General features: G+C 37.8%; 1 pseudogene; it reads right to left on the minus strand.

The window, feature by feature from the left end:
- Positions 1-17053, minus strand: part of LOC125999039 (ubiquitin carboxyl-terminal hydrolase 8-like) — a 109866-nt pseudogene extending 92813 nt beyond the window's left edge.
- Positions 17054-27712: the final 10659 nt, after the last annotated feature.

The raw sequence follows: 27712 nt of genomic DNA on the forward strand, positions 1-27712 counted from the left end.
GCAATTCTCTTCATTCTTCTCACTACTTTTTTTTTCTTCTTTTTTGCTCTTCTATTCTTCTCTTTACTTTTTTCCCTTTCTCTTCTCCCTTTCTTTCTTCGATATTTTCTCTTTTCTCTTCCTTCATACCCCTCCCATATACCTTCCCCTTTCTCCCCCCCCCGGAAATCCAACTATCCCTTCACCCCTCAATCCCATCCAGGTCTCCCACCATATTAAAACTCTCCACCCTCAGCCCTTAATTTTTTAGGCATCAAGATCGACCTCCCACCCAACGAACCAGTACCCAGCACCCAGGCGAGGGGACACCCAGCCAAACCCGCACCTCATCTCCTGCAAGAAAAGACAGCCAACTCCCCTGTGGACTCATGCTGCGAGACCCTCCCTACCATCTCCCCCTAACGTGGACTGTTTCTTGAAACCAGACTTAGGTCCAATAGTATCCCCAATGCAAGAACTCTTCCAAGACCTCCCTGCCGCAAAATTTTTTACCAATCTGAAGAAGGTCAGGGGGTGTGATTGGAAGATGCCTACAAACCCACACACCACAAGAAAAATCCAAAAGACAACGGGAAAAACTGTACTTCCAACATAGGAATAAGACCTGTAATACACTACCTCTTTACCTGTTCTCTCCCAATTGTAAAGTAGTCTGTTGCACCACTTTGGTCCTTTAAAAACTTCGCTAACTCATTTTATCTTATTATTTTTTTTGGTAATTTATTTAATTAATTGATTTTTTTAAATGTTTGTCCTACATATACATTTGTGGGCACATATACTTTTATTTCTTTTTTTTATCGTTTTTGGGTATGCAATCTATTTCTGTTACCCACTCTGTCCACCCCAAATACACCGACAATATAACGGAGCACCACTTCCCCATGCAAAGGCACACTAAATAAAGGGGAAATCTTACATAGTCTCATTTATTTTTTAAAAGAAATCTGTGTATATTCTTTTCCACAGTGGTTTCACTAATTTACATTCACACCAATAGTATACCACAGTGTCCTTTTCTCCACTTTTGTCAACACTTACTGTTTCCAATTTGTTTAGACAAGCCATTATTGCAGGTATAAATCAAATATGGTTTTAATTTCATTTTTCCAATAATAAGTGATGTTCCACACTACCCATGTGTCTGATTTCCAGAGGCCTCTGCCTGCTAGAGGCTGAGTAGGCATGACTGACAAGAGTGGTTTTTCTGGAGACCGGGTTTAATGGGGGAACAGGTAGAGTAGGAAGCCTGGGGTCTTACAGTCAACCCCTAGACAGAAAGGGGTGGAGAGAGACAGACAGACAAATACAGAGACAGACAGAGAGACAGAGATAAGTTTGGAACCGGGGCAAGCGTCAGTCAGATGGAGGACCAGGGAAGAGGAATAGGCAGAAGCAACAGGACAGTTCAACCAACAGTTTTTCCAGCAAAGCCTTCTGGAAAATGCAGCCAGAGTCTGGGAGAAACCGCCAAGAAAAACAGCCAGCCAGTAGCAGCAGTAGCAGCATCAGCCCCAGTGGTCTGGGGGTTTATATATCCCCCAGCCAACTGCCACTAAATGACAGTTATAGGGGGAGGGCATTTTCAAGGGACAGATTCCTTTTATGGAAGTTATGGCAGTATAATCCAAAATCTGATGGTCATATACGTGTCTTATTTGGAGAAGTGTCTTCAGGTCCATAGCTCATTTCTTTGGGTTTCACTTTGGTGGTTGTTCAAGAGTTGAGTAAGCTCTCTCTATGTTTTGGATAGTAGATTCTTTCAGATACATGATATACAATTATTTTCTCTAAGTTGTATGTTGCCTTATTTTGGGTATTTTCCTTTGCTGTGAAAATATTTTTATTTTAATGCAGCCCCATTTATTTTTGCTCTTGCTTCACCCTCTTTGTATGTATTTATATATTTAAGTATATAAGTATATATTTGATTTTGAGATCTTGGAATGTATCATATATGCTTTTATCTATTTATGGTTTATGAGAATTATCCAATCTATTTTAATTTTCTATATCATATTAAAATAATCAAATTTTATTTTTGTGTGTGAGAGTTTAGTTTTCTCAGAACCATATGTTGAAGAGGCTTTCTTTTCTTCATTTTATGGATTTGACTCCTTTATAATAGACTAGATGCTCATATATGTGTGAATTTATTTCTAGATTCTCTGTCCTTTTCCACTGCATATGTTTGCCTGTTTTGTTCTAACACCATAGTTTAATTACTATTATTAATTTTTAATTACTATTATTTTTTAAATTTGAAGTCAGTGAACATGATAACTTCATTTTCTCCTTTTCTTACTTGGCCATTTGTGATCTTTTGTAGTTCTGTGCAATTTTTAAATATTTTGTTTTATTTTCTTGAAAAATGTCATGGGTATTTTAATTGATAGAGGTTGAATCCAATATGTAGACTGCTTTAAGTAAGACCTACATACTGTTTTTGTATGACACATGGAAGATTATTTTAATGGCACAAGATAATCTATGAAATTCAAATTCCATGCACAGTTTATAAATAAATATTTTGGCACAAAGCCACACCCATTTGTTTATATATTATCTATGGATGTCTTAATACCATAATGACAGAGTTGAATACTCATGACAGATACCATATGGCTTGCAAAGTCTCAAGTATTTCCTATCTGGACTTTAAAGATAAAATTTGTCAATTCTTGTTTAATGTATAAAATCCACTGATATTCAGAAATCACATAGCACAATAATTGGGCCTTGTAATGATTAATTCTTCAAGGAGCTGTATTCAATTCTCATAGAAGCAAAAGTAATAGCAGAAAGTGGTTAGCAGAACACATGTAAGATTTTTTTTGACTATTTAAAAAACACTGGTAAATAGAGTCATAAAGCAGAGTCTATGAGGTGGTCTGTTAATTTCTGCATGTATCAGTCCTGCTTTGACTGAGACTAGGAACATTCTGTTTCCCACATCCAGTGACACTAATCATGTCAGTGAGACTAATCATGCCTGAGACAAGCACTATAAGCCAGGGATGTGGCTCAATGACAGGGCATTTGTCTTGCATGTGTGGGGCCCTGAGTTCCATATGTAGCATCACATGATTTCCTGAGCATGAATGGGAAAAATTTCCAAGCATCTAGCTGGGTATAATCCCTGAGCACAGCTTGTTTTTAAGCCACAAACAAATAAATGAGACAAGATAAGTAGGTTAGCAAGAATTTTGTCCAATAGTAGTGATAATAGATATAGGTATAATAGATATGCTGTCTATATGTCTGTTTTATGATCAATGAACTGCTTCCTTTTAACTAATACAACTTTGAGCTTACAACTGTGATTGGTCTTTTGTCTCCACTTTTTTGGTTTGCTTGTTTTTTTGGGCCACTCCCTGGAGCTCTTGGGTTACTCCTGGCTCTGAGCTCCGAAATCGCTCCTGGCAGGCACTGGGGACCATATGGGATGTTGGGATTCGAACCACCATTGGTCCTGGGTTGGCCGCTCACAAGGCAAACGCCCTACCGCTGTGCTATCTCTCTGGCCTCTTGTCTCCACTTTTTTTTCTTTTTTCTTTCTCTCCTATGAAGCTGATATAATTAATAGGCTATGATTATTTTCTATTATTTATAATTTTCTATTATTTTTACATTAATATCTTTATTTAAACACCTTGATTACAAATATGATTGTAGTTGGGTTTCAGTCCTATAAAGAACACCCCCCTTCACCATTGTCTCCACTTTCTAATCAGTGCTAGGATTACTCACCTGAGTTGAAGCTTAATTCGATAGGAGCCCATATTTTTTTAAGAACTTCTTTCTATTCCAATTTCCCTGTTATTATTTCCTTCTTTGCATGGCTTGTCTTTTATCTGGCATCCTATTCAATACCAAGAGATTGTCTGATATCAGATTTGTCATCAAATGTTTAGTCCTAATGCTTTTTTTTCACACTGACTGGAACATCTCTTAAGTCAACTCCAAGTTTGCCTAGTCTTTGAACTCTGATTTAGCATGGCAAAAAAATTTGTTGTTAGTATTTGGAGGGGGGAACTCCCAGGTATTTTCAAGGAATACTAATGGTTTTCTATTCAGGGATAACTCCAGGAGGAGGTCTGGAGAACATATATGGCACATGGGATCAAACCAAGGTCAGCAGTGTGCAAAGCAGTAGCCTTACCTACTGCATTATTTTTGCCCACTTAACAAAAATCTTGAATGTAAGGTATTTTTTACTTTATTTAAAGAAAATGCATCACATAGTTGACATAGTTGACTATAATACATATGTTTTCCATATAAATGGTAGCAACATTATTAAAAAAAACGAATATAAATAAGAAAAAGGAGGGGCCGAAGAGATAGCATGGAGGTAAGGCGTTTACTTTGCATGCAGAAGGTCAGTGGTTCAAATCCCGGCATCCATATGGTCCCCTGAGCCTACCAGGAGTGATTTCTGAGCATAGAGCCAGGAGTAACCCCTGAAAACTGCCGGGTCTGACCCAAAAACCAAAGAAGAAAGAAAGAAAGAAAGAAAGAAGAAAGAAAGAAAGAAGATAGAAAGAAAGAAGAAGAAAGAAGAAAGAAGAAAGAAAGAAAGAAAAGAAAGAAGAGAAAGAAAGATAAGAAAGAAAGAAAGAAAGAGAAGAAAGAAAGAAAGAAAGAAAGAAAGAAAGAAAGAAAGAAAGAAAGAAAGAAAAAGGAAGGTAAGGGAATATTTTAAAAAAGAAAAAGGAACTATAGTAGCAAGCACATTTGTGGAAATTACTGTATTTCCAATGAAGTCAATAATACAATGGCAGAAGGTTTAGTAAGCTCTTGTTGTTAGCTGCCCATTCTGTTAAATTGGTGTGTTCTTGGGGCCGGAGCAGTGGTAGGGTGTTTGCCTTGCATGTGGCTGACCTAGGATGGACCTCGGTTGGATGCCTCAATGTCCCATATGGTCCCCCAAGCCAGGAGAGATTTCTGAGCATATAGCCAGGAGTAACCCCTGAGTGTCATCAGGTGTGGCCCAAAAAACACAAAAATATTAGTGTGTTCTTATAGGTATGCCAGCATGAAATAAATAAAGTTGTCCAGAAATTCAAAGCACTATTACTGATATGTGGTTTTGAGGGGCATGTTCTCAGCTTTCAGGCTTACTGGAAGAAGGGAAATATGGGGGAGGGTGCCCGCAATCACTCCAAAAAGCCCTGGTGATATCAGCTCAAATACCAGTATAATTTCTTCAGACTGATGTCCCATAGAGAATACTAGAGGGGTGGTAAGGCAAAACTGATTCTGGATAATGGATACAGCAAGTGTGGTTTCAGCAGGGCAGGTGCTTAGCCTGCCCCTCACATCTGAAGATGGCAAGCTTTCTCCTGTTTGGTTCATTTGACCATTATTATTTTATTTTATTTTTTTTGTTTTTTTGGGCGACACCCGTTTGACGCTCAGGGGTTACTCCTGGCTATGCACTCAGAAATCGCCCCTGGCTTGGGGGGACCATCTGGATGCCAGGGGATAGAACCGCTGTCCGTCCTATGCTAGCACTTGCAAGGCAGACACCTTACCTCTAGCGCCACCTTTGCGCCCCCCCCCCCATTATTTTTTACAGCTTGGTTTACATAGTTTTTTGCGAAAAATGTGAGACTATGGAGCTGTCCCTGTATGAACATTTAATATAAAGTTTTATAAACAAATTTATCCTCTGAAATTTCAGTGAAGCCTTTTATAGAACTATTCAACTATCTTTTTTCCTTCTAATGAATTCTCAGTCTGTATTTTGGTACAGTCTAAATTAATAATAATGCCCAATGTATTGTAGAGAATTAGAACGTCAAGGAATGTTACAAAGTACTAATGAAAGAGAAGAAAAGATTTAAGAGTTCCACTGCTATATATACTGATTTAACCTAACATATAAGGAATAAATGTCCTCATACCTTTCAAGAAGTGCTTTGGAAATATTAATAAAATTGAGTATTAAAAATTTAATTTTAACATGAGTTTATTCCAGGATGGTTGAAGTAGCATAGCTGTAGAGCACTTGATTTCGGATGTGAGGTCCTGGTCTAGATTCCTGCCACTACAAAAAATATAATTATTAATTTATTTACTTTAGGTACATCATAAAAAATCAGATAAACAAAAGTGAGAGTGATGCCTAAAAGGACTGCAATAAAACTTACCCCCTAATGGATGCAAAAAAGTAAATACATAACTTAAAATAATATGCAAACAGGGCTAAGGTGTCCCACCCTTTGTCAGTTGTTTCATAAACACAGTGCTTTAATGCCTAAATAGTTATGAGTTTAATATTCAAATAAAACCTAAGATTGTAAGCAACAAAAAACCCCTGAGATTGCACTTGTTCAATTATGTTCCAGTGTAATGAACAGAACAGCACAGAGATGACTGAAAACTGAAATGATTCCAGCTTATCAGCAGTCTTGTCTCTCTACAGAGAAGAATTGAGGTACTTAGCAAAACTTTCCATAGATATCAGGTAGAAATTCCTTGGTGACATGTGAATGTGGTGTATTTGTATGGAATCCAATTTCCTAGGCTAATTCTTCAGAACTATTTCCTTGTAAGGATATATCTTGTGTATGACTGCTGACCTTGTGCACAGCATAGCAGGGTCAATCAAACAATCTTTAAATAGCAATGTACTTTTTCTTCTGGAGTCACTCTACTGTTAATGGTCACAAGATCATGACTTTGGATGTATTTATTTGATTAATCATGCCTCAAGTTTCAATGTAGCTACTATACACAGATCATGTTTTACACTTATTTTAACAGTAGTAAAGAATTTAACATTCTATTTCTGAATACTTCTGTTGTAGGCTACTTAGAGGAAGTGAAAAATGAGAGAGGTAATAACCTGTGAGGGATATAGCCATTTTGCTCCTATTTTTATGCTCAATCCACACATCAGTTATCCAGGGAACTGCCAGGAAGGGGTAGGACTGGTAGAGTCTGACATGAATACATGCACACTATGAATGTTCATGTTTCAGCAGTACCACTAGGCAGTCCTCAAGTTTCATCTGAGCTACATTTCATCTTAAAGTTGTGAAATTTGTCCCACTATGTAGTTTTTCAGTATCTTCAGGCTGTACTGAGGTTCAAAAAAAAGGCACAACCAGTTCTTGCCAGTCCTCAGAGTCCCAGATTTATTGCATATCTTCTTAGAAAAGGATTTCAAGAAGAACAGTGAATATTTGAAGAAAGTCACATATTTTTATTCAGGAAATATGAGAAGAAAGAAAGAGAAAAACATGTTTATAAAAAAACAGCCTTCTCAAGTGGGAAGCAAGTCAAGAGGACATACACATCCCAAGTTGAGAAGCTGATATGTAGCCTAATATCCAGTAGAGATTGTTGGGCCAGAGTGATACTACACCCTATAAGTCACATGTCTTGCATCTGACTAACCCAGCTTCGATCCCTGAAACTCCATATGGTCCTAGATCTACCAGGAGTGATACCTGATCACTGAGTGCAGAGCCAGGACTAAGTCCTAAATACTGCTGGGTGTATCCCCAAATCCCAAATAAAAACAAACTAGATAGTTAATATACACCAGTTGTGTCTACAAAGTTAGTTTTACAGAGTTTTCCTGACCTACCCTACCCCATTTGGAACTTTCTAAGTAAATAAAGTATATTGCTAGACTTCTGTCAAAGGAAAGAGCTTAGAATTTTTGTTGTTCTTTCATGTTTGTATCGTGGACTTTGATTTGGCATTAGTGTCTCCTCTCCTGAAGGTATCTAGACTTCTTTAGGTCTCCACTGCTGTATCTCAGTGTGTCTCCAAATATAATTCTTCAGGCTGGTGCCTGGGTTACTTCTAAGTCCACATTACCTGGGCCTCCCTGTTTGTCTGCACACCGCAACTCTTCTAATATCTGAAAATATTAGTCTTGATGGGCTGTAATTGAGTATGTAGTAGACAGATTATTTGCTGACTGCTGTTTCATGACTAACTAAAAGTTATAATAGAATAATGCTCTTGCATTGCTTTAAAAGAAGAATATACCTTCAATTGCACCGGTAGTTCTTAACTGTGCCTAGATTTCATACATACATACATACATACATACATACATACACAAACACACAAAAACACATATGTGTACACTCCCAATCCCAAAGGGAATTTGGCAATGTCTGAAACATTTTTGATGGTCACAACTGAGAGTTAAGGTAGCAGGAATGCTGCTCAAAATCTGATAATGCACATAAACCCTCTTATAGAAGCAAATTTATCTGGCCCAAAATATTGATTCTAGATTGAGCACGTTTTGATCAGATATAGAACAGATAAGGATGTATAAACAGACTAAGTACAGAAGAGTTTTAGGGCACTGGGATTCTGACTGATAGTCTAATGGAAAATTTATGTCATTAAACAATAGCAAAGAACCACAAGATGTGAAGTATATGGAGTTAATCTTAATAACTTTAGATATTTGGGTGATAAAGATTAGTTGATATAAGGTTTTTTTTTTGAGGGGGCCACACCCAATGACGTTCAGGAATCATTCCTGGCTATGTGCTCAGAAGTCCCTCCTGGCTTGAGGGACCATATGAGATGTTGGAGGATAGAACCTTTGTCTGTCCTAGGTTGGTGCGTGCAAGGCAAATGCCCTACTGCTTCCACAACTTCTCCAGCCCCTGACATAGATTTTTTAAATATCTTTATTTAAGCACCCTGGTTACAAACATATTTATAGTTGGGTTTCAGTCATAAAAAAGAACATCCCCCTTCACCAGTGCAACCTTCCCAATGCCCAGTATCTCCTTCCTGCCCCAGCCCCTGCCTGTCTTCGAAACAGGCATTCTATTTCTTTCACTCACCACCATTGTCATAATAATTTTTGGTATACATATTTCTCTAACTGCACTCACTAATCTTTGTGTTAAGCTTCGTATTGTGTGCTGGTCCTTCCGACCCTCATATCTATTGTCTCCAGGTATTGTTACCATACTATCTTTTTTCTTTCTTAATTCCCACAGATGTGTGAGATTATTCCATGTCAATCTCTCCCTGACTCATTTCACTCAGCCTAATAGTTTCCATGTCCATTCATGTATAGGAAAATTTCATGACTTCATATTTCTTGACAGTTGCATAGTATTCCATTATGTATATGAACCACAATTTTTTTTAGCCATGCATTTGTGGCTGGGCATCTGGGTTGTTTCTAGATTCTGGTTATCCCTATCTGTGGGACTTATCCTTGTGACTAGGATGTACCTTGGGGTGTTTTTCTTTGGATCTCGTTCAGCTGGTACTTTTTGGGTATGCAGGATTTAGTTGGTCTTTAGCTCTGGGAGTTTCTCTGCAATGGTGTCCTTGGAAGTTAATTCTTCCTGGGGAATTTTTCCTGGGTCTCTGGAACTCCAATGATTCTTATGTTGTTTTTGTTGAGTTTATTAAAGATTTCTTTCTTCTTCTTTTTTTTAGTTCTTTGTGTTACTTTTATTTGTTTTTAATTTCTATTGTGACCAAAGTGCATTACAAATCTTTCACTGCATCATTTATGGTACATAGTGACAATGAATGAGGGGTATTCCCACCACCAGTGCTGTCCTCCCTCCGCCCCTGTTCTGTTGACATTCTTTGAGGATTTGTTTCAATTACCTGATCATTTGTTTTAAGGCTCTTTTCCAATCTCTTCTGCTGTATGGACTTGTTCTGATCTCATCTTCCAGCTCATTGATTCATCTTCAGTCAATATTACTGTTAGAGAGGCTTTTCAGTGAGGTTTTCATTTCGTCTACCAAGTTTTTCAATCCTGTTATTTCAGTTCGAATTTTTTATTTCTATTTTATTTAATTTATTTATTTATTCTATTTCTATTTATATCCTCTTGATTCTTATTTGTTGTTTGTTCAGTTCTTTCCATGCTTTCTTGGACTTATGTGAGGATCCTCCATATTGCTTCTCTAAATTCCTTATCTGAGAGGCTAAAAGGTGGTCAGTACTTTTTGGGTCATCAGAGCTGCCATCTTCATTCTCCATGCATGGTGTTGACCTGCATTGTTCCCCCATTTTCATGATTGTAGTGTGGTGTTTTCTATGTGTTGTGCTGGTGTTCATTGGCTAGGATATGTGCATGGCCCCAAAACCAAGTGGAGAAGCCAACCAAGTGGAGAAGCCAAGCTCCCCTGGCTCTTCCCTTTGTGGGCTGGACAGCTTACCTCTATTGACATGCATCAGTGAGCTCTTCTAATTGGGATGGTTCACGGAAGCAGCAGTGGTAGGGCACTCGCCTCTAAATGCTCACTATTTGTTGGTATACTATAGGTTAATGAACTATAGATATAGTACAGAATGTTGTTATATCTTTCAGTGGAACTGTGTTGACCAAAGTATAAAAGGAGATAACTCTCAATGTTTTTTTAATTTTTTTTCTCTGAAATTTAAAATGCTCTAAATATATTTTTTTAAAAGTAGATGTCAAAGCCAAAGTGGTAGCACAGTAGGGAGAGATTTTCCCTTGCAGGTGGCTGACCTGGGTTTGTTCCTTAGTATCCCATTAGTTCTTTGAGTCTGCCATGAATGATTCCTGAGCGAAGAGCTAGGAAAAGCCCTAAGCACTGCCAGGTGTGTCCCCCCAAATAAAAGCAGGTGAATATATTTAAATGAATTTTGGTTTTCAAAAATAAGTCTGGTCATCTTTGTTTGTTTGTTTTTTGTTTGTTTGTTTTTTTGGGGGGCCACACCCTGCGGTGCTCAGGGGTTACTCCTGGCTGTCTGCTCAGAAATAGCTCCTGGCAGGCACGGGGGACCCTATGGGACACCGGGATTCGAACCAACCACCTTAGGTCCTGGATCAGCTGCTTGCAAGGCAAACACCGCTGTGCTATCTCTCCGGGCCCAGTCTGGTCATCTTTTAAAAAATGTATTTTGGTGGCTCTTGAAGATTTATACTATAAAATTTGCTTTATGTGCTTAAATGATAGATATGTGACACATTTTCCTTAAATTTCTTTGCTATGTATTTTTGTAAATGAAATTATTTCTAAATAACCGTAATTAAGAATAACTTTGGACCAGAGAGATAGTACAGAGGACAAGGTAAGCCTTGTAAGCCAGGCTTGATTCCTTTCACAACATATGGTCCTCAGAACACCACCCAAAAAGAATAATTTCAAATTGCACTTGTACTCTCAAATGTATTTTTTTCTCCCCAGGGCCTTATTCATGGTATGTTTCTGAAACTGAGCATGTGATCAGACTCAATAAAGCTAATCTTTAATGTAGAATTAAAAAAGAATATTAGTGAAAAATGTTAATTTATGTATGACTAAATATTATTGGAAAGGAGAGTCAGTCAGTACTGTACTATATTCCACATCTAAAATTCCATTCATACAGCTAAAACAGTATAATTTACAGAAGAATTTTTTTTTTGGATTTTGGGTCACTCCTAGTGATGCTCTGGGACCATATTATAGGTGAAAGAGATTGAAACTGGACTCACTGCCTCCAATGAACAGCCTACCTATTGTACTGTCTCTCTGGCCACTATAGAAGAAATTTTAGCTAAAGATAGGCTTAATGTCATAGCAGACACTTCTCTTTTAGTAGTACACTTTTACTTACGTAATGAAATCTGAACATTATTAAGAACTTTTAGCATTTAATGATCATTTCCTTTTTTCTTTTTTTCAGCTTCAGTAGTTTAATATCAAGCACTGTAACAATACAGTGCTAAAATGATAAATATAAACTATCATGCAGGAAGTATGCAGAATTTTTAAAGAGTAACAGAACATGTCCCAGGTATATGTCCAACCGTGAAAATGATCGGAAAACATTATCCACAAATCAGCATTATTTGCCACATATTTGTAAATTAATAATATTATACAGCCTGTAACCATGAGTTTCATGAAATATATAGCATGTTTAACATTACATTTTGTCAGGTCCAGCAATTTTATTTCCAAGTTTTTTGTTTTATTTTGTTTTGGGACTACACCATGCAGTAAAATTCAAAAATCAATTGCAAGAAGAACTGACTTTACATTTTTATCCATGTGAAATCGTAAGTAGTGCACATTACAATAACTCCATCAACATAAAATTTGTAGGATTGATAAGCTTTTGCTATTGCAATATGTAGTGAAATTAGTTTTCTAAGTTTACAAAATTTAGCTCATTGTAAGACACTCATCAAATGCCAGTCTAATTTGTTCGCTTCTGACAATATTACCAAGATGTTTTGGAATTGATAGGATAGTATTTTTCTGTGTCATATGCTAAAGATTTATTGTTTCCAATAGTACTAATCATACAACTGATTTGAATGTTTTACAGAACTCATCATTTTTTTTTTCTGGGGTAGGCTTTAAATACCCAAATGGTTTAGGAAGTGGTATTATTTATACAGAGCTAGAATGTATTTATAATTTTCCAACTAGTGTGTCCTTGTTCTGGGAGTGTAAAAAAAATTGTGACTGAGATGGACTTTGGAAGGTGGGTTTATTTCTCCAAGTCAAGAATTATATTGAGTCATGTGATTGGGAGAAGCCCAGAACAGTTAGTCTAAAGGCAGACAGGATTATGGAAAATGGCAACTCTACACTGGTTTATATTAACTGAAAGTGTATTCAGTAGTGACAAGGAATCACAGCCTGTTCTTACTACTAAGGGATTTCCAGGGGAGAACCGTTAGTGTTCAGAGCTCCTGGTGCAAATTCGACTGGAAAAGGGGAGGAAGGGTGAAATTGCCATAAATTTAAACGGTTCCTTTGGTCTGGAAAAATCATCACCACAGTATGGAACATAAACTTTTGCATTCAGAACTCCAGGTTCAACTCTTTCAAGCGCTGCCTTCAGCCCCTGAGTAGCCCCAGGAGTAGCTCACCAACCAAAGCAAAGGACTTCTTGTTTTCTTGTCCAAGGATAGAAACTGTAATAGCACAGCAGAAGCAGAAAGAGCTGTGATCTGTATCTAAAAGAACCCCTGGCATGGTCCCTATACAAATGATGTGGGATGTCCAAATATATTAAAATATGATTGCAAAAAGAACAGGGCCTAAGAGAACACACAGGGGCAGGGCACTTGTGGCATGCTGATGAGTTTGGTTTTATTCCCCGTACCGCAGAGTAGTACCAGAGTACTTTCAGGTGTGGCCTCAAAATAAACAACAAACAAAAAATAAATAAATAACCAACTGATATGTCACTAATAAACAGTTACTAGTCATGTCTTTAGAAAATCAAAACCATAGGCTAATATATAATTTTTAAAGTATTTATTAAGACACCAACGTTTAAAAGTTGTTTATAATAGAGTTGCTACAGGCATATACTAGTCTAACACCAATCCCTCCACCAATGTCCAAAGGTTCCCTCCCATTTCCAAGTCTGTTTGTTTATTTTATTATTTTTAGTGCAAGTCACTACTTTTATTTTTATAGTTTTTTTATAATGTATTTAAGCACTATGGTTAAAAGTTTTTTTTATTTTTGTGTTTCAGTCACAGAATATACTCCATGCTTCACCAGTGCACTTTTCCTGCCACCAATGTCTCCAGTTACCCTCCCACCCATCCACCACCATTTGTCTCTGAGGCAGGCATTTTGCTTCTCTCTCTTTTCCTTTTTGACACTGTGATTTGCACTGTTGTTAATGAAAGAGTACTGGGTATGTCACTTTAACCCCTTTCAGCACCCAGTTTTTGTCCATAGTTATTAGTTCCAAATATCATCGTCATAGTAGACCCTTCTCTACTCTAACTTCACTACTCCAGTATTTGTGGCAAACTTCCTACCATGGACTGGTCCTCCTGAATCTCATCTCTATGTATCTGGATATTACTATCATTGTGTCTTTTATTTTTCTTATCTCCTGCAAAATGAGTGAGATTATTATGTCTATCCCTCTTCCTCTGACTCATATCACTAAATATAAAATCTCCTTATAAATCCATGTATAAGAAAAATTATGACTTTATTTTTCCTAATAGTTGCCTAGTATTCCATTGTGTAGGTATTCCATTTTTTTAGCCACTCATGCGTTCTTGGGCATTGGATTGTTTTAAGATTCTGGCTATTATAAATAGTACTGTAAGGAATTTTTGTATTGTGTTTTTGCATTCCTAGAGTATATCCCTAGAAGTGGTATTAATGGAGCATAGGGGAGCTCAATTTCCAGTTTTTTTTGAGGAATTTCCATATTGTTTTCCAACAAAGCAAGACCAATCTATATTTCCACCAGCAGTGATTGATAATCCCTTTATCCCTCTATCCATGCCAGCAAGGGTTGTTCTTGTTCTTTGTGATGAGTATCTCATGATTGTTTTAATTTGCATCTCCATGATGATTAGTAATGTAGAGCATTTTATGTGTCTTTGGCCATCTGTATTTCTTCTTTGAGAAGTGTATGTTCATTTTTTCTCTTCATTTTTGGATGGTATTAGATATTTTTTTTCTTGTGGAGTTCTCAGTACCTTGTATATGATAGATACTAACCCCTTATCAGATAGGTATGGCTAAATAGTTTCTCCCAGGGTTGGAAATAGGGAGTGTAGGGCATTTTTAAATTAATAAACCAAGACAGTCATTAGGGAGAGAATCATGGAGTCATCTGGCTCTCACCTTATGGTACCCAGGCCTGCCAAACTGCCTGCCAAACATTGTATAACTGCAACTCAATCGTGGGCAACTTAATCTGTGTGTGTGGAAACCTGTATTATGAACAGGCTTGTAACCATGGGATTTAAATTTATTTTTGTTTTTTTTTTGGGTCACACCCAGCAGCACTCAGGGGTTACTTCTGGCTCTACATTAAGAAATAGCTCCTGGCAGGCTCAGGGGACCATATGGGATGCCGGGATTTGAACCACCATCCTCTTGCATGCAAGGCAAATGCCCTACCTCCATGCTATCTCTCTGGCTCCATAGTGTTTAAATTTTTTTTAAAAAATGTTAATCTGGGCCCAGAGAGATAGCACAGCGGTGTTTGCCTTGCAAGCAGCCAATCCAGGACATAAGGTGGTTGGTTCAAATCCCGGTGTCCCATATGGTCCCCCGTGCCTGCCAGGAGCTATTTCTGAGCAGACAGCCAGGAGTAACCCCTGAGCATCACCGGGTGTGGCCCAAAAACCAAAAAAACAAATGTTAATCTAGTCTAGGTGGACAATGACATGTCAAGGTATAGGTGAAAAGGAAAGAGTAATCTGGGAAATGGCTTTGTGTTGGGTAAAAGCAGAAGTAATCTTAGAGCAGTTGGCCCGGGAGGTATATAAAGACCTGGCTAAAGTGCTATGGGGGCTAGGAGAGTCTTCTGCCCTGCTGGATGGTCGCTGCTGAATTGCTGGAGAAACTGTTTTCAGGAATCTCAGCTCCTGTTGTCTTTTGCTGCCTCTCCTACTGCTCCGGGCTCTAAAAGTTAGTTCCTGGAACAAGAGGTGAGTAATGATCCTCTGAGGAATCAGAATTGTGATCCTGTGCATCAAAGACATGATCTTTTTGTTGATCAAGGCCCTAATCCCACGGTGGATTAGACGAGATCGGGCGCGTTCAGGGTGGTATGGCCGTAGACCCCACGGTGGATTAAATCTGTGCTACTCTTCTAGATATTTCATGAAAGTCTTTCATCCTATCGCATGTATTTCAAAGCTCTACTGTTATTCATGTTATTAGGGGTGATGACATGCTGCGATATATATATATATATATATATATATATATATATATATATATATATCATCAAATAATGATAAAAAGAAACAAAACTATACTCACAAAATTTATTAAAAATATTACCCCTCACCCCGTCTCAAGCATACTTCCCCAGTAGGGGAGACCAGACAAAATTTAACTGTGATTGTTACCCTCTCAGCCCCTCCTGTGTTTATGCTCCTCCTGCAGGATCTAGGTCAAATCCAATGAAGAGTATTACTTCCACTCTCCCAGTACAAGAGAATTCCATCGAATAAATGCCATCATAGGGGAGAGGTGTCTTTTTAGTAGAAACTTGGACTCAATTTCAAACCCAATCTAGGGCTGATAATATTCTAAATACTACTGATTACAGCCTAGAGAGAACTACATCTCTCAGGCACAAATCAAACTCCAACACCTCAGATGATGAGCCAGTTAACATCTTTTCAGACTCAAGAATCTGAAAATTCTCTCCTGTTGAATAGAATAAGGTCAGCACCAAGAAGATATAGGCCTTGTGAGCTGTCATCTTATCAAGGTCTGAAATAAATTCACCTGACAATTTTTTTTTGGTTTTTGGGCCACCCCCGGTGATGATCGGGGGTTACTCCTGGCTGTTTGCTCAGAAATAGCTCCTGGCAGGCACGGGGGACCATATGGGACACCAGGATTCGAACCAACCACCTTTGGTCCTGGATAGGCTGCTTGCAAGGCAAACGCCACTGTGCTATCTCTCCGGGCCCTCACCTGGCAATTTTATAAAAGCTTGTGCTGTTTACGGACCCACTACTCCACATTTCAAGAATTATTTAACTGACTAGATTAAAACTGAACTTTGGACCCCTGCCCCTAAAGTTTTCAAACAGTGGGTAAAATATGCCAGAGTCCTTCCCAGTACTTGTAGTGGAGAATGTGGCATAGGGATGAGGCCAAAACCAAATTGCACAATCTAAGTTGATCTGACAGGAGCGTGTCCAGGGTCTAAATTACATATGACATGCTGATAGGCGAGGGATAATATGGAAAAGAAACAAAGAGCAAGTTATCATTCTAACATTTGTGGTGAGAGATAGCACTGGATACATGGGAGAGGATTAGTGTGGATGCAGAATTCAAGGGTAGCTACAAAAAATTTCCCAGGATTGCACAGAATCTTATGCACAATTTGTAGAAAAATGAGCAGATGCTGTGCAGAGGTATATTAGGAAAAGAGACCCATCAACATCTGATGAGGCAATAGCCTTTGAAAATGACAATATAGACTGTCAAACCAATTTTTACCCAATTAGGGAGAGAGAAGATATCATAGGCTACCTGAAAACATGCTGGACCATCAGAAATGTGTAGACTTCTTCGAGGCCTACACAGTACAAAGGCAGGCTAGAGGACCAGGCCATCTGCACAAACTATGGAGTCTCATCCAATCACGTATTTCCAAGGCCACTATCTGGATCTTGTCCCAAATATGACAGGGAAACCATTGGGCAAGAAACTGTCTCTCTATTGGGCTTTGAAGAAACTGGAGAAGAGGACAACTCACAAACCTGGAGTAGACGCTATAATTGTGGAAACTTCAGCCACTATTGTAAGGATTTCAGGACCATCCCTGCCCCTGCCATCTGGAGACCACCATCCGGACCTTGCCCACATTGCTGCAGAGAGAATTATTGGGCAAGAGATTTCCCCAGTAACAAACAGGTATTGGGAAACTGGGCAGGGGGCCCACCCCAGGACCACAAAATCAAGGGCTCCAACTCATGTAGGTCTACAGCCAATAAGTTCACTGAAACCTGCTATTGCAGGAAGTGCTGCCTTGGATATCCCCTGCCCTGACACTATCACAATAACACCAGCTCAGTGTCCCTCCAAATTGAAATATGGAATAAAAGGACCAATACCACCAGGCACTGTAGTCCTACTCATAGGAAGAAGTAGTGTAACTCTCAAAGGAATCAATGTGCATGTGAGAATAATAGATTCCAATTACATAAGAGTGATAGTATTTGTCATTACAGTACCAATAGTATGGACATTGAAAAAAGGAGAGCACATCTTGATGTTAGCTCTGGGAATTTCTCTGAAATGATGGCCTTGATTATTAAAACTTCATGGCTGTTTTCTTCCTTGTCTCTGGAACTCCAATGATTCTTATGCTGTTTTTGTTGAGTTTATCAAAGACTTCTATTTTTGTCTGTTCCCATTCTTTGAGACTTTTTCCATTGTCTGATCGTTTGTTTTGAGGCTTATTTCCAGCCTCTTCTGTTGCATGGAGTTGTTATGCATTCATATTCCAGCCCACTGATTCTGCCCTCAGCAGCTGTTATTCTGCTGCTGAAGCCTTTCAGTGAGTCCCCCCCTTTTTTTGGTTTTTGGTTCACACTCGGCAGTGCTCAGAGATTACTCCTGGCTCTACGCTCAGAAATTGCTCCTGGCAGGCTCGGGGGACCAATACGGGATGCCAGGATTCGAACCAATGACCTTCTGCATGAAAGGCAAACACCTTACCTCCATGCTATCTCTCTGGCCTCTGAGTTTTCCCCTTTTGGTATCAGATTTTTCAGTCCTGCCATCTCTGCTTGAAGTTTTCTCATCTCCACTCTCATATCATCTTGAGTCTTATATGTGCAACTTTCATTTTATACATGGTTTCTTTGATTTCCTCACATTCTTCACATTTCCTCTCAAAGTTCTTTTCAGATATGGTATATAGATAGTTTGCAATTATCAGGTCTTCATAGCTAACATCTTCATTGACCAAGAATGGTATCGTTATGTGTTGTTTCCCCATTATGGCCTTTGCATTGTGGCATTTTTTACATATTTATCTGGGGTTAATTGACTAGAAGAAAAATGTGGCATCAGAGCTCTCTTTTTGCTGAGCCATTTTGGCTTGATCCAGCCAGGAGTGGAGTGAATCTGCACTCACTTCGCCAAGTCCAGATTGGTCCAGTTGTATGATTGGTGGGGCTGTGCTGACCTTGAAGAGCCTTAGTTCTGTTTGGGTGGAGCGGGGCTGTGTTTAGTGGAAGGTGCAGGGTCATGTTCACTTCTGTTCTGGCTTGGTCCTGTAGCAGGTGGGGTGGGGCTTGACCCCATTGCTGGTGGGGTGGTGTTGTTCTCACTGTGCCTGTCTGGCTTGGTCCCAAAACAGGTGGGCAGGGCTATGCTCACCTTGCTGAGCCAGGTCAGGCTGGTTGTGTTCACCTTCCCGAGATGATCTGGTTTTCAAGCCTGCCCCTTTGGCAGGCATGTCACAACTTTATTTCATATTACGTGTTCCAACAAAACTAAAGGAATGTATATAAAGAAGAAAAATGTTTACCATAGAGGTAGTCTATAAATGTTGACCATAGAAGTAGGGCAGGAGGAAAACTGGAGACATTGGTGACAGGAAATTTGCACTGGTGAAGGGAGAGGTGTTTGACATTGTATGAGTGAAACTCAGTCATGAACAACTTCGCAACTGTATCTCATATTGATTCAACAAAAAATATTAAAACAAACCTTAAAGAATAAAAAATGGAAATAACAGGAAGTAAATTGACAGAAGTCAATTTTTGATTGATTGGCCTTTTAACCTTTTTGTTTCTCTTTCTTTTCTTTTCTTTTCTTTCTTTCTTTCTTTCTTTCTTTCTTTCTTTCTTTCTTTCTTTCTTTCTTTCTTTCTTTCTTTCTCTCTCTCTTTCTCTCTCTCTCTCTTTCTCTTTCTTTCTTTCTTTCTTTCTTTCTTTCTTTCTTTCTTTCTTTCTTCTTTTTCTTTCTTTCTTTCTTTTTCTCTCTCTCTTTCTTTCTTTCTTTCTTCTTTCTTTCTTTCTTTCTTTCTTCTTTCTTTCTTTTTCTTTCTTTCTTTCTTTCTTTCTTTCTTTCTTTGTTCTTTCTTTTCTTTTTTCTCTTTTTTTTCGGTTTTTGGGTCACAATCAGCAGCGTTCAGGGGTTACTCCTGACTCTATGCTCAGAAATCGCTCCTGGCAAGCTCTGGGGGTCATATTGGATGCTGGGATTCGAACCACCGTCCTTCTGCATGCAAAGCAAATGCCTTACGTCTATGCTATCTCTCTGGACCTTCTTTTTTTCTTTTTAGACATGATGGTTTTCTTAAATTTTCCCCCAAAGTCCCTATTTGTCTTTATTTCTAAAGACTTAATAAGTTGCTATACAACCTTATAATGAGCACTGTATAAAGAGTTAAGAGCACTGAACAATGTAGAACATGTGCAGAACATACATACAAGTTCCTGTCCTGTAGACTTCTGTAAACTAAAACACTAGAACATTTTGCAGACATGATTAAATTAAAAATTGACTGCTAAACATACTTTTTTTTTGGTGTTTGGGTCACACCCAGCAGCACTCAGGGGTTACTCCTGGCTCCACGCTCAGAAATCGCCCCTGGCTGGCACGGGGGACAATATGGGATGCCGGGATTCGAACCACTGTCCTTCTGCATGAAAGGCAAACGCCTTACCTCCATGCTATCTCTCCGGCCCCTGATTGCTAAACATTCTTATAATGAACACTTTTATGGGGAGTATATAGCATTCAAATTCCTTTTCATAGATTTCTTGTGGACAAAAACATTAGTGCATTATTGCAGACATCTTTTAAAAGGCAAAGGTGATCACCTTTGAACCTAGGGCCTCCTACATACTATTTCTTTTTTAAAACTACAATTTTTTTTATCAAAAATTGAAGAAATCTCTCTAGTCAAATTGTCTTATAATTCACTCTTGGTAGGGCAGCAGAATCGGACCCATTAAAGCACTGGAAAGCGATTGGTGAGGGTTAAGTGTTTTTAGAGGAACTTTGAAAATAGAATACTTCGTGATTCCTTGCTACTGGAAGAGACATGACAGACATAATAGAAACGAATGCAACCTTTAACCCTCATTATTGTAAAAAATATAGGAAAGAAAGGCTGTCAGAAGCAAACCAGATCTTTGTAAATTGTCTGATCTCTTCTTTCTTTTGAAATTTTAAATCATTGGCAAAGGTTTTTAAGCAATGATAAGCATACTCAATTAGAGCTAATTTATCTAACCTGTTTTGTTAGAAAAGTTTCAAAATGCTTAGGGGGAAACTTTATTTAGAATAAGTAATGAACCTCAAAGTAAAATTTTGAAAAGTAAAGATGCTTTTATTTCTACAAGAGCATTCTGAAAATAGTGTGCAATTCATGAGAGCTTATGCTACACTGTGCCTTTTGTTGAACTTTGCCTTTCATCTTTTTCTGATATCAAATGTGGAGTATATGCATACCTCTCTGGGTCAAACTAACCTATTTATTTAACCTTTTAGACATTATTTTAAAGTAATGAATGAAATAAACCTATCATAATGGTCCAAGTATCCACATATTTTAATTTCAGTATGATCTAACCACTAGGAAGCAGGACTTATTGTTTCTTCTATAATTAAAATATAATGAATTTTATCTACTAGTAATTATTAATCCATGTTTCTTAGTCACAAAGCCAACTATTATTAGTTCATTACTTTTCAAATGCTGTCAATATATTGCCTTAATATATTGGAAATAGCTAAATTATCTGCAAACTATGCCTTTATTTAAAAAAAATAAGTTGGAGTAACAACAGAAGAAAGCCCCAATTCCAAGCTAAATGGTTTTTAAAATCTATGATTTTTTTAGCAACACTAATAAGTATAGTCATCCAGAAAGACGTATGTATATATTTCATTGAAAGGCAAAAGTAGGATTTAGAAGGCTATTAATTTTTCAACATAGGATAAATTAATAGTAATGAAAATTTCCTTTCTTTTGACAATATAATAATTAGTACCATAGCATATTTATCTATGATCCTTGTCTAAAACAGCCAATTCCTTGATGAGGAAATCAAGATACATGAGTGAAGATATATGAAGATAACATATTATCTTCACATTAATTAAGAAACAGGAACTGGGGGGCTGGGAAGGTGGCGCTAGAGTTAAGGTGTCTGCCATGCAAGCGCTAGCGTAGGATGGACCTTGGTTCAATCCCCCGGCGTCCCATATGGTTCCCCCAGGCCAGGGGCAATTTCTGAGCGCTTAGCCAGGAGTAGCCCCTGAGCGTCAAATGGGTGTAGCCCAAAAACCAAAAAAAAAAAAAAAAGAAACAGGAACTGGGCCCAGAGAGATAGCACAGTGGCCTTTGCCTTGCAAGCAGCTGATCCAGGACCTAAGGTGGTTGGTTTGAATCCCGGTGTCCCTTATGGTACCCCGTGCCTGCCAGGAGCTATTTCTGAGCAGATAGCCAGAAGTAACCCCTGAACACTGACGGGTGTGGCCCAAAAAACAAACGAAAAAAAAAAATAAAGAAACAGTAACTATGAACCTGGGATCAAATAACGATAAAATTATGGATAAAGTAAGACTTAAGTTGTGCTTAAAGTTTGGGAAGAATTTTTTTATTTTTTATTTTTTTATTTAAACAACTTTATTACATACATGATTGTGTTTTTGGGTTTCAGTCATGTAAAGAACAACACCCATCACCAGTGCAACATTCCCATCACCAATGTCCCAAATCTCCCTCCTCCCCACCCGACCCCTGCCTGTAATCTAGACAGGCTCTCATTTCCTTCGTACATTCTCATTATTAGGATAGTTCAAAACGTATTTATTTCTCTAACTAAACTCATCCCTGTTTGTGGAGAGCTTCACGAGGTGAGCTGTAACTTCCAGCTCTTTTCTCTTTTGTGTCTGAAAGTTATTATTGCAAGAATATCTTTCATTTTTCTTAAAACCCATAGATGAGTGAGACCATTCTGCATCTTTCTCTCTCTCTGACTTATTTCAATCAGCATAATAGATTCCATGTATATCCATGTATAGGAAATTTTATGACTTCATCTCTCCTGACAGCTGCATAACATTCCATTGTGTATATGTACCACAGTTTCTTTAGCCATTCATCTGTTGAAGAGTTCTTGGTTGTTTCCAGAATCTTGCTATGGTAAATAGTGCTGCAATAAATATAGGTGTAGGAAGACAGAATGAGGAAAAATAATTCTTGGAATGGGCAGCAATGTGAAATAATACTAAATTAAAATGTTTAGCATAAATGGGTTGGGCTAAATATGCTTAGAAACAATTGCCAAGTAAGGCTATGTGAGGTGGGTAGCTATATGTATGGTGATTCCTAAAAATTAGGTATTAGATATTCAAAAGCTGCAAAAGATGCTGAAGCTAGGAGTGTCTCATAACTAAGTTATTAAAATTGTATTTTTTCAGAGAGATGTCTAGGGAACTTTGGAGGTGGTAAAGACATAGAAAGAAACTCTGTACATCAAAACCATAAGTTAACACTATTGTAATCATATTACCAAGGTAAAATAAAATGAGAGAGAGAGAGCTCTGTCTGGCCAACAAGTCAAGAAATGGAAACCATGAGTGGTGATACAGGGAATAAAATGAGCAAGTAGCTTGTAGATATGGCCAACTCAATTTTAAAAAGTTACCAAGTGCCCAACATATGCCAAGCCAGAATGGCATTGGTTTGGATACTTCAGGGGTTTTAAAAATGGCATAACAGGAATTGCTCATTCATGGGGTTTATAGCTTCCAAATGGAAAGATTTCTGGCCTTGTCTAGGTCTAGCTATCCAGCAGCTACAGCATTAACCACCAATTCCTAATTTATTACTGAAATCCTGATGATAAACGAACAAGAAATCTTGAAGAACAAAGGACAAATAAGACCATGATTAGGTGCACTGGAGAAACATGTCTCTTCTGGAAAGACTATCATTGAGGAACACCAAGTTGAAATTAGAAAGTGATGACTAATCTCCTGTGTAGCATCAGACAAACGGATATTTGGAGGATTTCATCTGCTGGGAAGAATCCCAAGCACATGAGAGCTTTTCCAACTTTCTCATGATGACTTCAAAAGGGCAATCATAACTGCTTACTGAAAGGAGAAAATAAACAGAAGAGAATTTTAACAAGGGCATATAAAATAAGAGATATATCTAAGGGGAAAGGAGTTAAAGAATATTGTTGACAATGACAGAAGATTAAGTTTGGGCTAGCAAGCTCAGGGAAAACTAAAGTAAAAACCATTGATCAAAGAACATAAATATTAGGGAAAATAAATTTAAAAATTAAGACAACATAAGATACCTATGAACAATATTCACTTCGTAAGCACTCAAGAAGGACAAGAAATAAATCAAAAGAATTCTTAGTTGTACCAAATAATAATGCAGACTTCCTCCAAACAAACAGACTCTCTTATCTAGGAAGCTCAAAGAATTCTACATAAAATAAACCCGAACAGATTCAAACTAAAAATATTGTCATAAGTATAAAAGAAAAAGAGGGAAGGGAAGAACATATCTTTAAAGCAGCAAGAGAAAAACAAGAACTTATTTCATATTAGGGAACTTCCATTAAGATTAAGTACAAGACAGTAAACTGGCAGTCTACAAAATCAACACACAGGAATTTAATACATTTCTTTTTTTAAATTTAATTCTTTTCTATTTGGAAAAGTTACTAGAAGGGAAATAAATAAAATAAGCAATTCCAATTTAAGGCCCAGAGCAATAGCACAGTGGGGAGGTCATTGGCTTTGCTTGCAGCCCACCCAGATGCTATCATTAGTAATCATATGGTCTCCTAAGCAAGCCAGAAAAGATCCTTGTCTGGAGAGTTAGAAGTATTCCCTGAGTGCAGCCAGGAGTGACCCCTAAAAAGAAACATCCAAGTTAATAATTACATCTAAAGAATCAAGTAGGCGAGGGAGACATGATCTGTAGCAGTACATTAAAATTGGACTCAAAGAAGTCATTTATACCCCAGTGCACATCGAGAAAAGTTTGCCCATGAGATATACAGCGGTGATGGTGGTGGCTGCTTTTTGACTGAAGGGTCATTTTCGACCAGATTAGTGTGCCCATGGAAGAGCATGGGCACTGTGCTTCAGTGTGCCGTCACGCATTTCTTCTAGTCAAGGAGCCCCACTACCACAATGAAAAACACCACCATACTCCAAAGCTCACAGTGGGAAAGCAGCACAGAACTCCACCACACTTAGTCAATAAAATAGTATTTCTCAAGACCCAACTAGTATCAGCCACCTATATAACCTCTATGATTAGCACTTTAGAAAGGAAATATTAAGAATGTTCAAAGAATTCAATGCAAGTATGGAACGGACAGCCAGCATCAAGTAGATATTAGACAGCAAAGACTTAAGGGGATATGAGAATAGAAATGAGAACAATTCAAACAGAAATGGCAAAACTGAAAAACTTGGTAGACAAAATGTAAAACTTACAGGAAGGCTTCGCCAATAGGTAACAGCTGAATCAGTGAGCTAGAAGATGAGCTGCGTAACATTTCCATACACAAAACAAAGTTGGAAAAGAGCGTTAAAATAAATGAAAAGAAGATGGGAAAAAAACCCTAAAACAAGTGGACAGACAAAAATAGACATTTGGGATAAATTCAAAAAGAATAACATAAGACTCATTAAGGTCCCAGAGAGCCAGGAAGATAACCTCTATGAAGAAGCAACAGTCAAAGACATCATTGCTGACAAATTCCCAGACCTGAAGAGTGCTTGCACCTACATTTTAGACCCAAAGATTACCAGATAAGTCAGATCTAAATAAAAGCACTCCAAGGCACATCTATAACATATACATAATACTGAAAACAGCAAGATCAAAAGGGGGAAATGACATGCAAGGAAGCATCCTAAAGACTTACTACAGACATATCACTAGCAACCCATAAATTTCAAAGACTCTGGTAGGATATAGTACAGAATTCAATGAAATGAATGCCACACAAAGTATACTTCAAAAAACCTAGAGTCCCATTTAAGTTTAAAGGAAGGATATACTGCTTTACAGATAAACAACAGCTCATGACGTTTACAGACCCAAAACTAACCTTAAAAGAAGAACTGAAGATTCTTTCAGTCTAAACAACCCTCCAAAATACACCAAACTTCTACAAATAGATGGCACAATAATCTATACCAATGTCAATGAGACTGAGTGGCAAAATGGAACAAAAAATTAAATACTTTTATAGATGTTATGAATATAAGCTTGGGTGTTAGATCCCGAGCAAGTTCAGACATTGCTCAGGCCGGCCTAAAGTAGAGTGGAAAGTAGGGGTTGGAGCCACTGCAGTGAGAGCATGATGATTCTTTATTATCAGGCAGCAAGAGTATTTAAACAGCTGATAGGATTTACCAGCACAGGAAGCTCTAACAAGAGGAATTTGAGGGTCTCACTGGACAAGTATATGTGCAGCATATCAGGTTTGCAGCCTTGATATGTGACCAGGGAGATGTGATTATGTGACCTGCTGAACGCGACCTATGTGAGTAGGGGAATATAACATATGTGACCGGTGAGAGCACAGAAGGTGGGCTCCATTCTGACATGCCAGATGTTTTCTCTATCATGTGTTCATCACCCTCTTCTCCAGTAGGGGAAGAGGTGCCTCGGCCTACAGTTTGCTTCCTGCCAGGGTCTTTGTTCAGAGGGCATGTAGTTTGTCCTGCTAGAGTGGCAATCTCAATGGGGTCCAGACCTGTCTCTGACATAATAATCCAACATTTTTTGCCTGCAAGAAACATATTTAAATAGTCAGAGCAAACACAGACTCAAAGTCAAAGGTTGAAGACAATCCTTCAAACAAACAACTCACTTAAAAAGGCTAAGGTGGCCATAGTAATATCAGACAACATAGACTTTGGGCTAAAAAGTTTTTAAGAGGCAGACATTAATTAGTAATCAAGGTATATGTACATTACAAATATATCACACTCCTAAATATATATGCACCCAATTAGAGAGCAGAAGAATACTTCAAATAATTGCTAATAGACTTGAATAAAGCCATCTATAACAACACAATGGTAATGGGAAACTTCAACATTGCTATGTCACATAATGATAAAACAACCATGCTAAAATTCAACAAGGATATAGGGTTTTGAAGGAAGAAATGGAAAAGAGTATATTTGTGTACATATGTGCATATATACATATATATAGCTTTATCATCCCCCAAATGGGACCCTTTCCAAGATAGAACACATGCTGGGCCATAAAACATACCACCATAAAATCAAGAGGATAGAAATTGTATCAGTTATCTTTTTAAACACTATCTATTGAAATGGAAGTGAATTACCAACAGACACAGAGTAATAACTTTAAAACCTGGAAATTAAGCAGCTCACTACTAAACAACCAGTGGATCAGATAGGAAAATAAAAAAGATTCCTGAAAACAAATGAGTATGAAGATACAAATGATCAGAGTTTGTGGGACACAATGATAGTGGTACTAAGGGGAAAAGTTATAGTTTGGCAAGCATTCATCAGGAAAGAAGAAAGGGCATACATGAATAACTTAATGGCAGATATCAAGAAATTGGAAAATGACCAGGAAAACTAGCAGAACTCATGTAGGCAGAAATAAATAATAAAAATTAGAGAAGTTACTGAACTGCATACCCATAAAAAGTTGGTTCAATGAAAGAACAAACAAGATCAATAAAAGACATTAGCAAGGTTCACAATTACAGAGACTTAATAAACTGAAAAAGATCTGTAAACAGCTCAAGATATTAATACGTGATTGCATAGAGATATGTTATATATGTATATAAACTCTCTGTATATATAGAGATATTACAGTTGTTAAGGTGTTTTCATTGGACAGACCCTAGCTCAGATTCCAGCATGTCATATGGCCCTATAAATACTTACAGGAGTGATCCCTAGCAGAAATCCAGAGTAAGCTTAGAGCTCTGCTAGTTATGGCCCCATCCAAATCAAACCTGAACAAAAATTGTGTTTGAAATCCCTTAAAATTTCAAATCACATGATCACTGATAGTCATGTATAATTTGCTTTTAATTAGTTTATTGATATTTAAAATTTGCACACCTGTAAATTAAAAGACGGTAGATCTTAATTTCTAATAGTTTCTGGAGATGTGACACATAAAACAAATTTTTGTTATTTCTCTAAGCATAATAAACTGGTCTACCTAGACTAAAATAATAAGCCCGAGAAACTAGTCT

Source organism: Suncus etruscus, chromosome X (assembly GCF_024139225.1).
Source record: "Suncus etruscus isolate mSunEtr1 chromosome X, mSunEtr1.pri.cur, whole genome shotgun sequence".
NCBI classification, from domain to species: Eukaryota; Metazoa; Chordata; class Mammalia; order Eulipotyphla; family Soricidae; genus Suncus; species Suncus etruscus.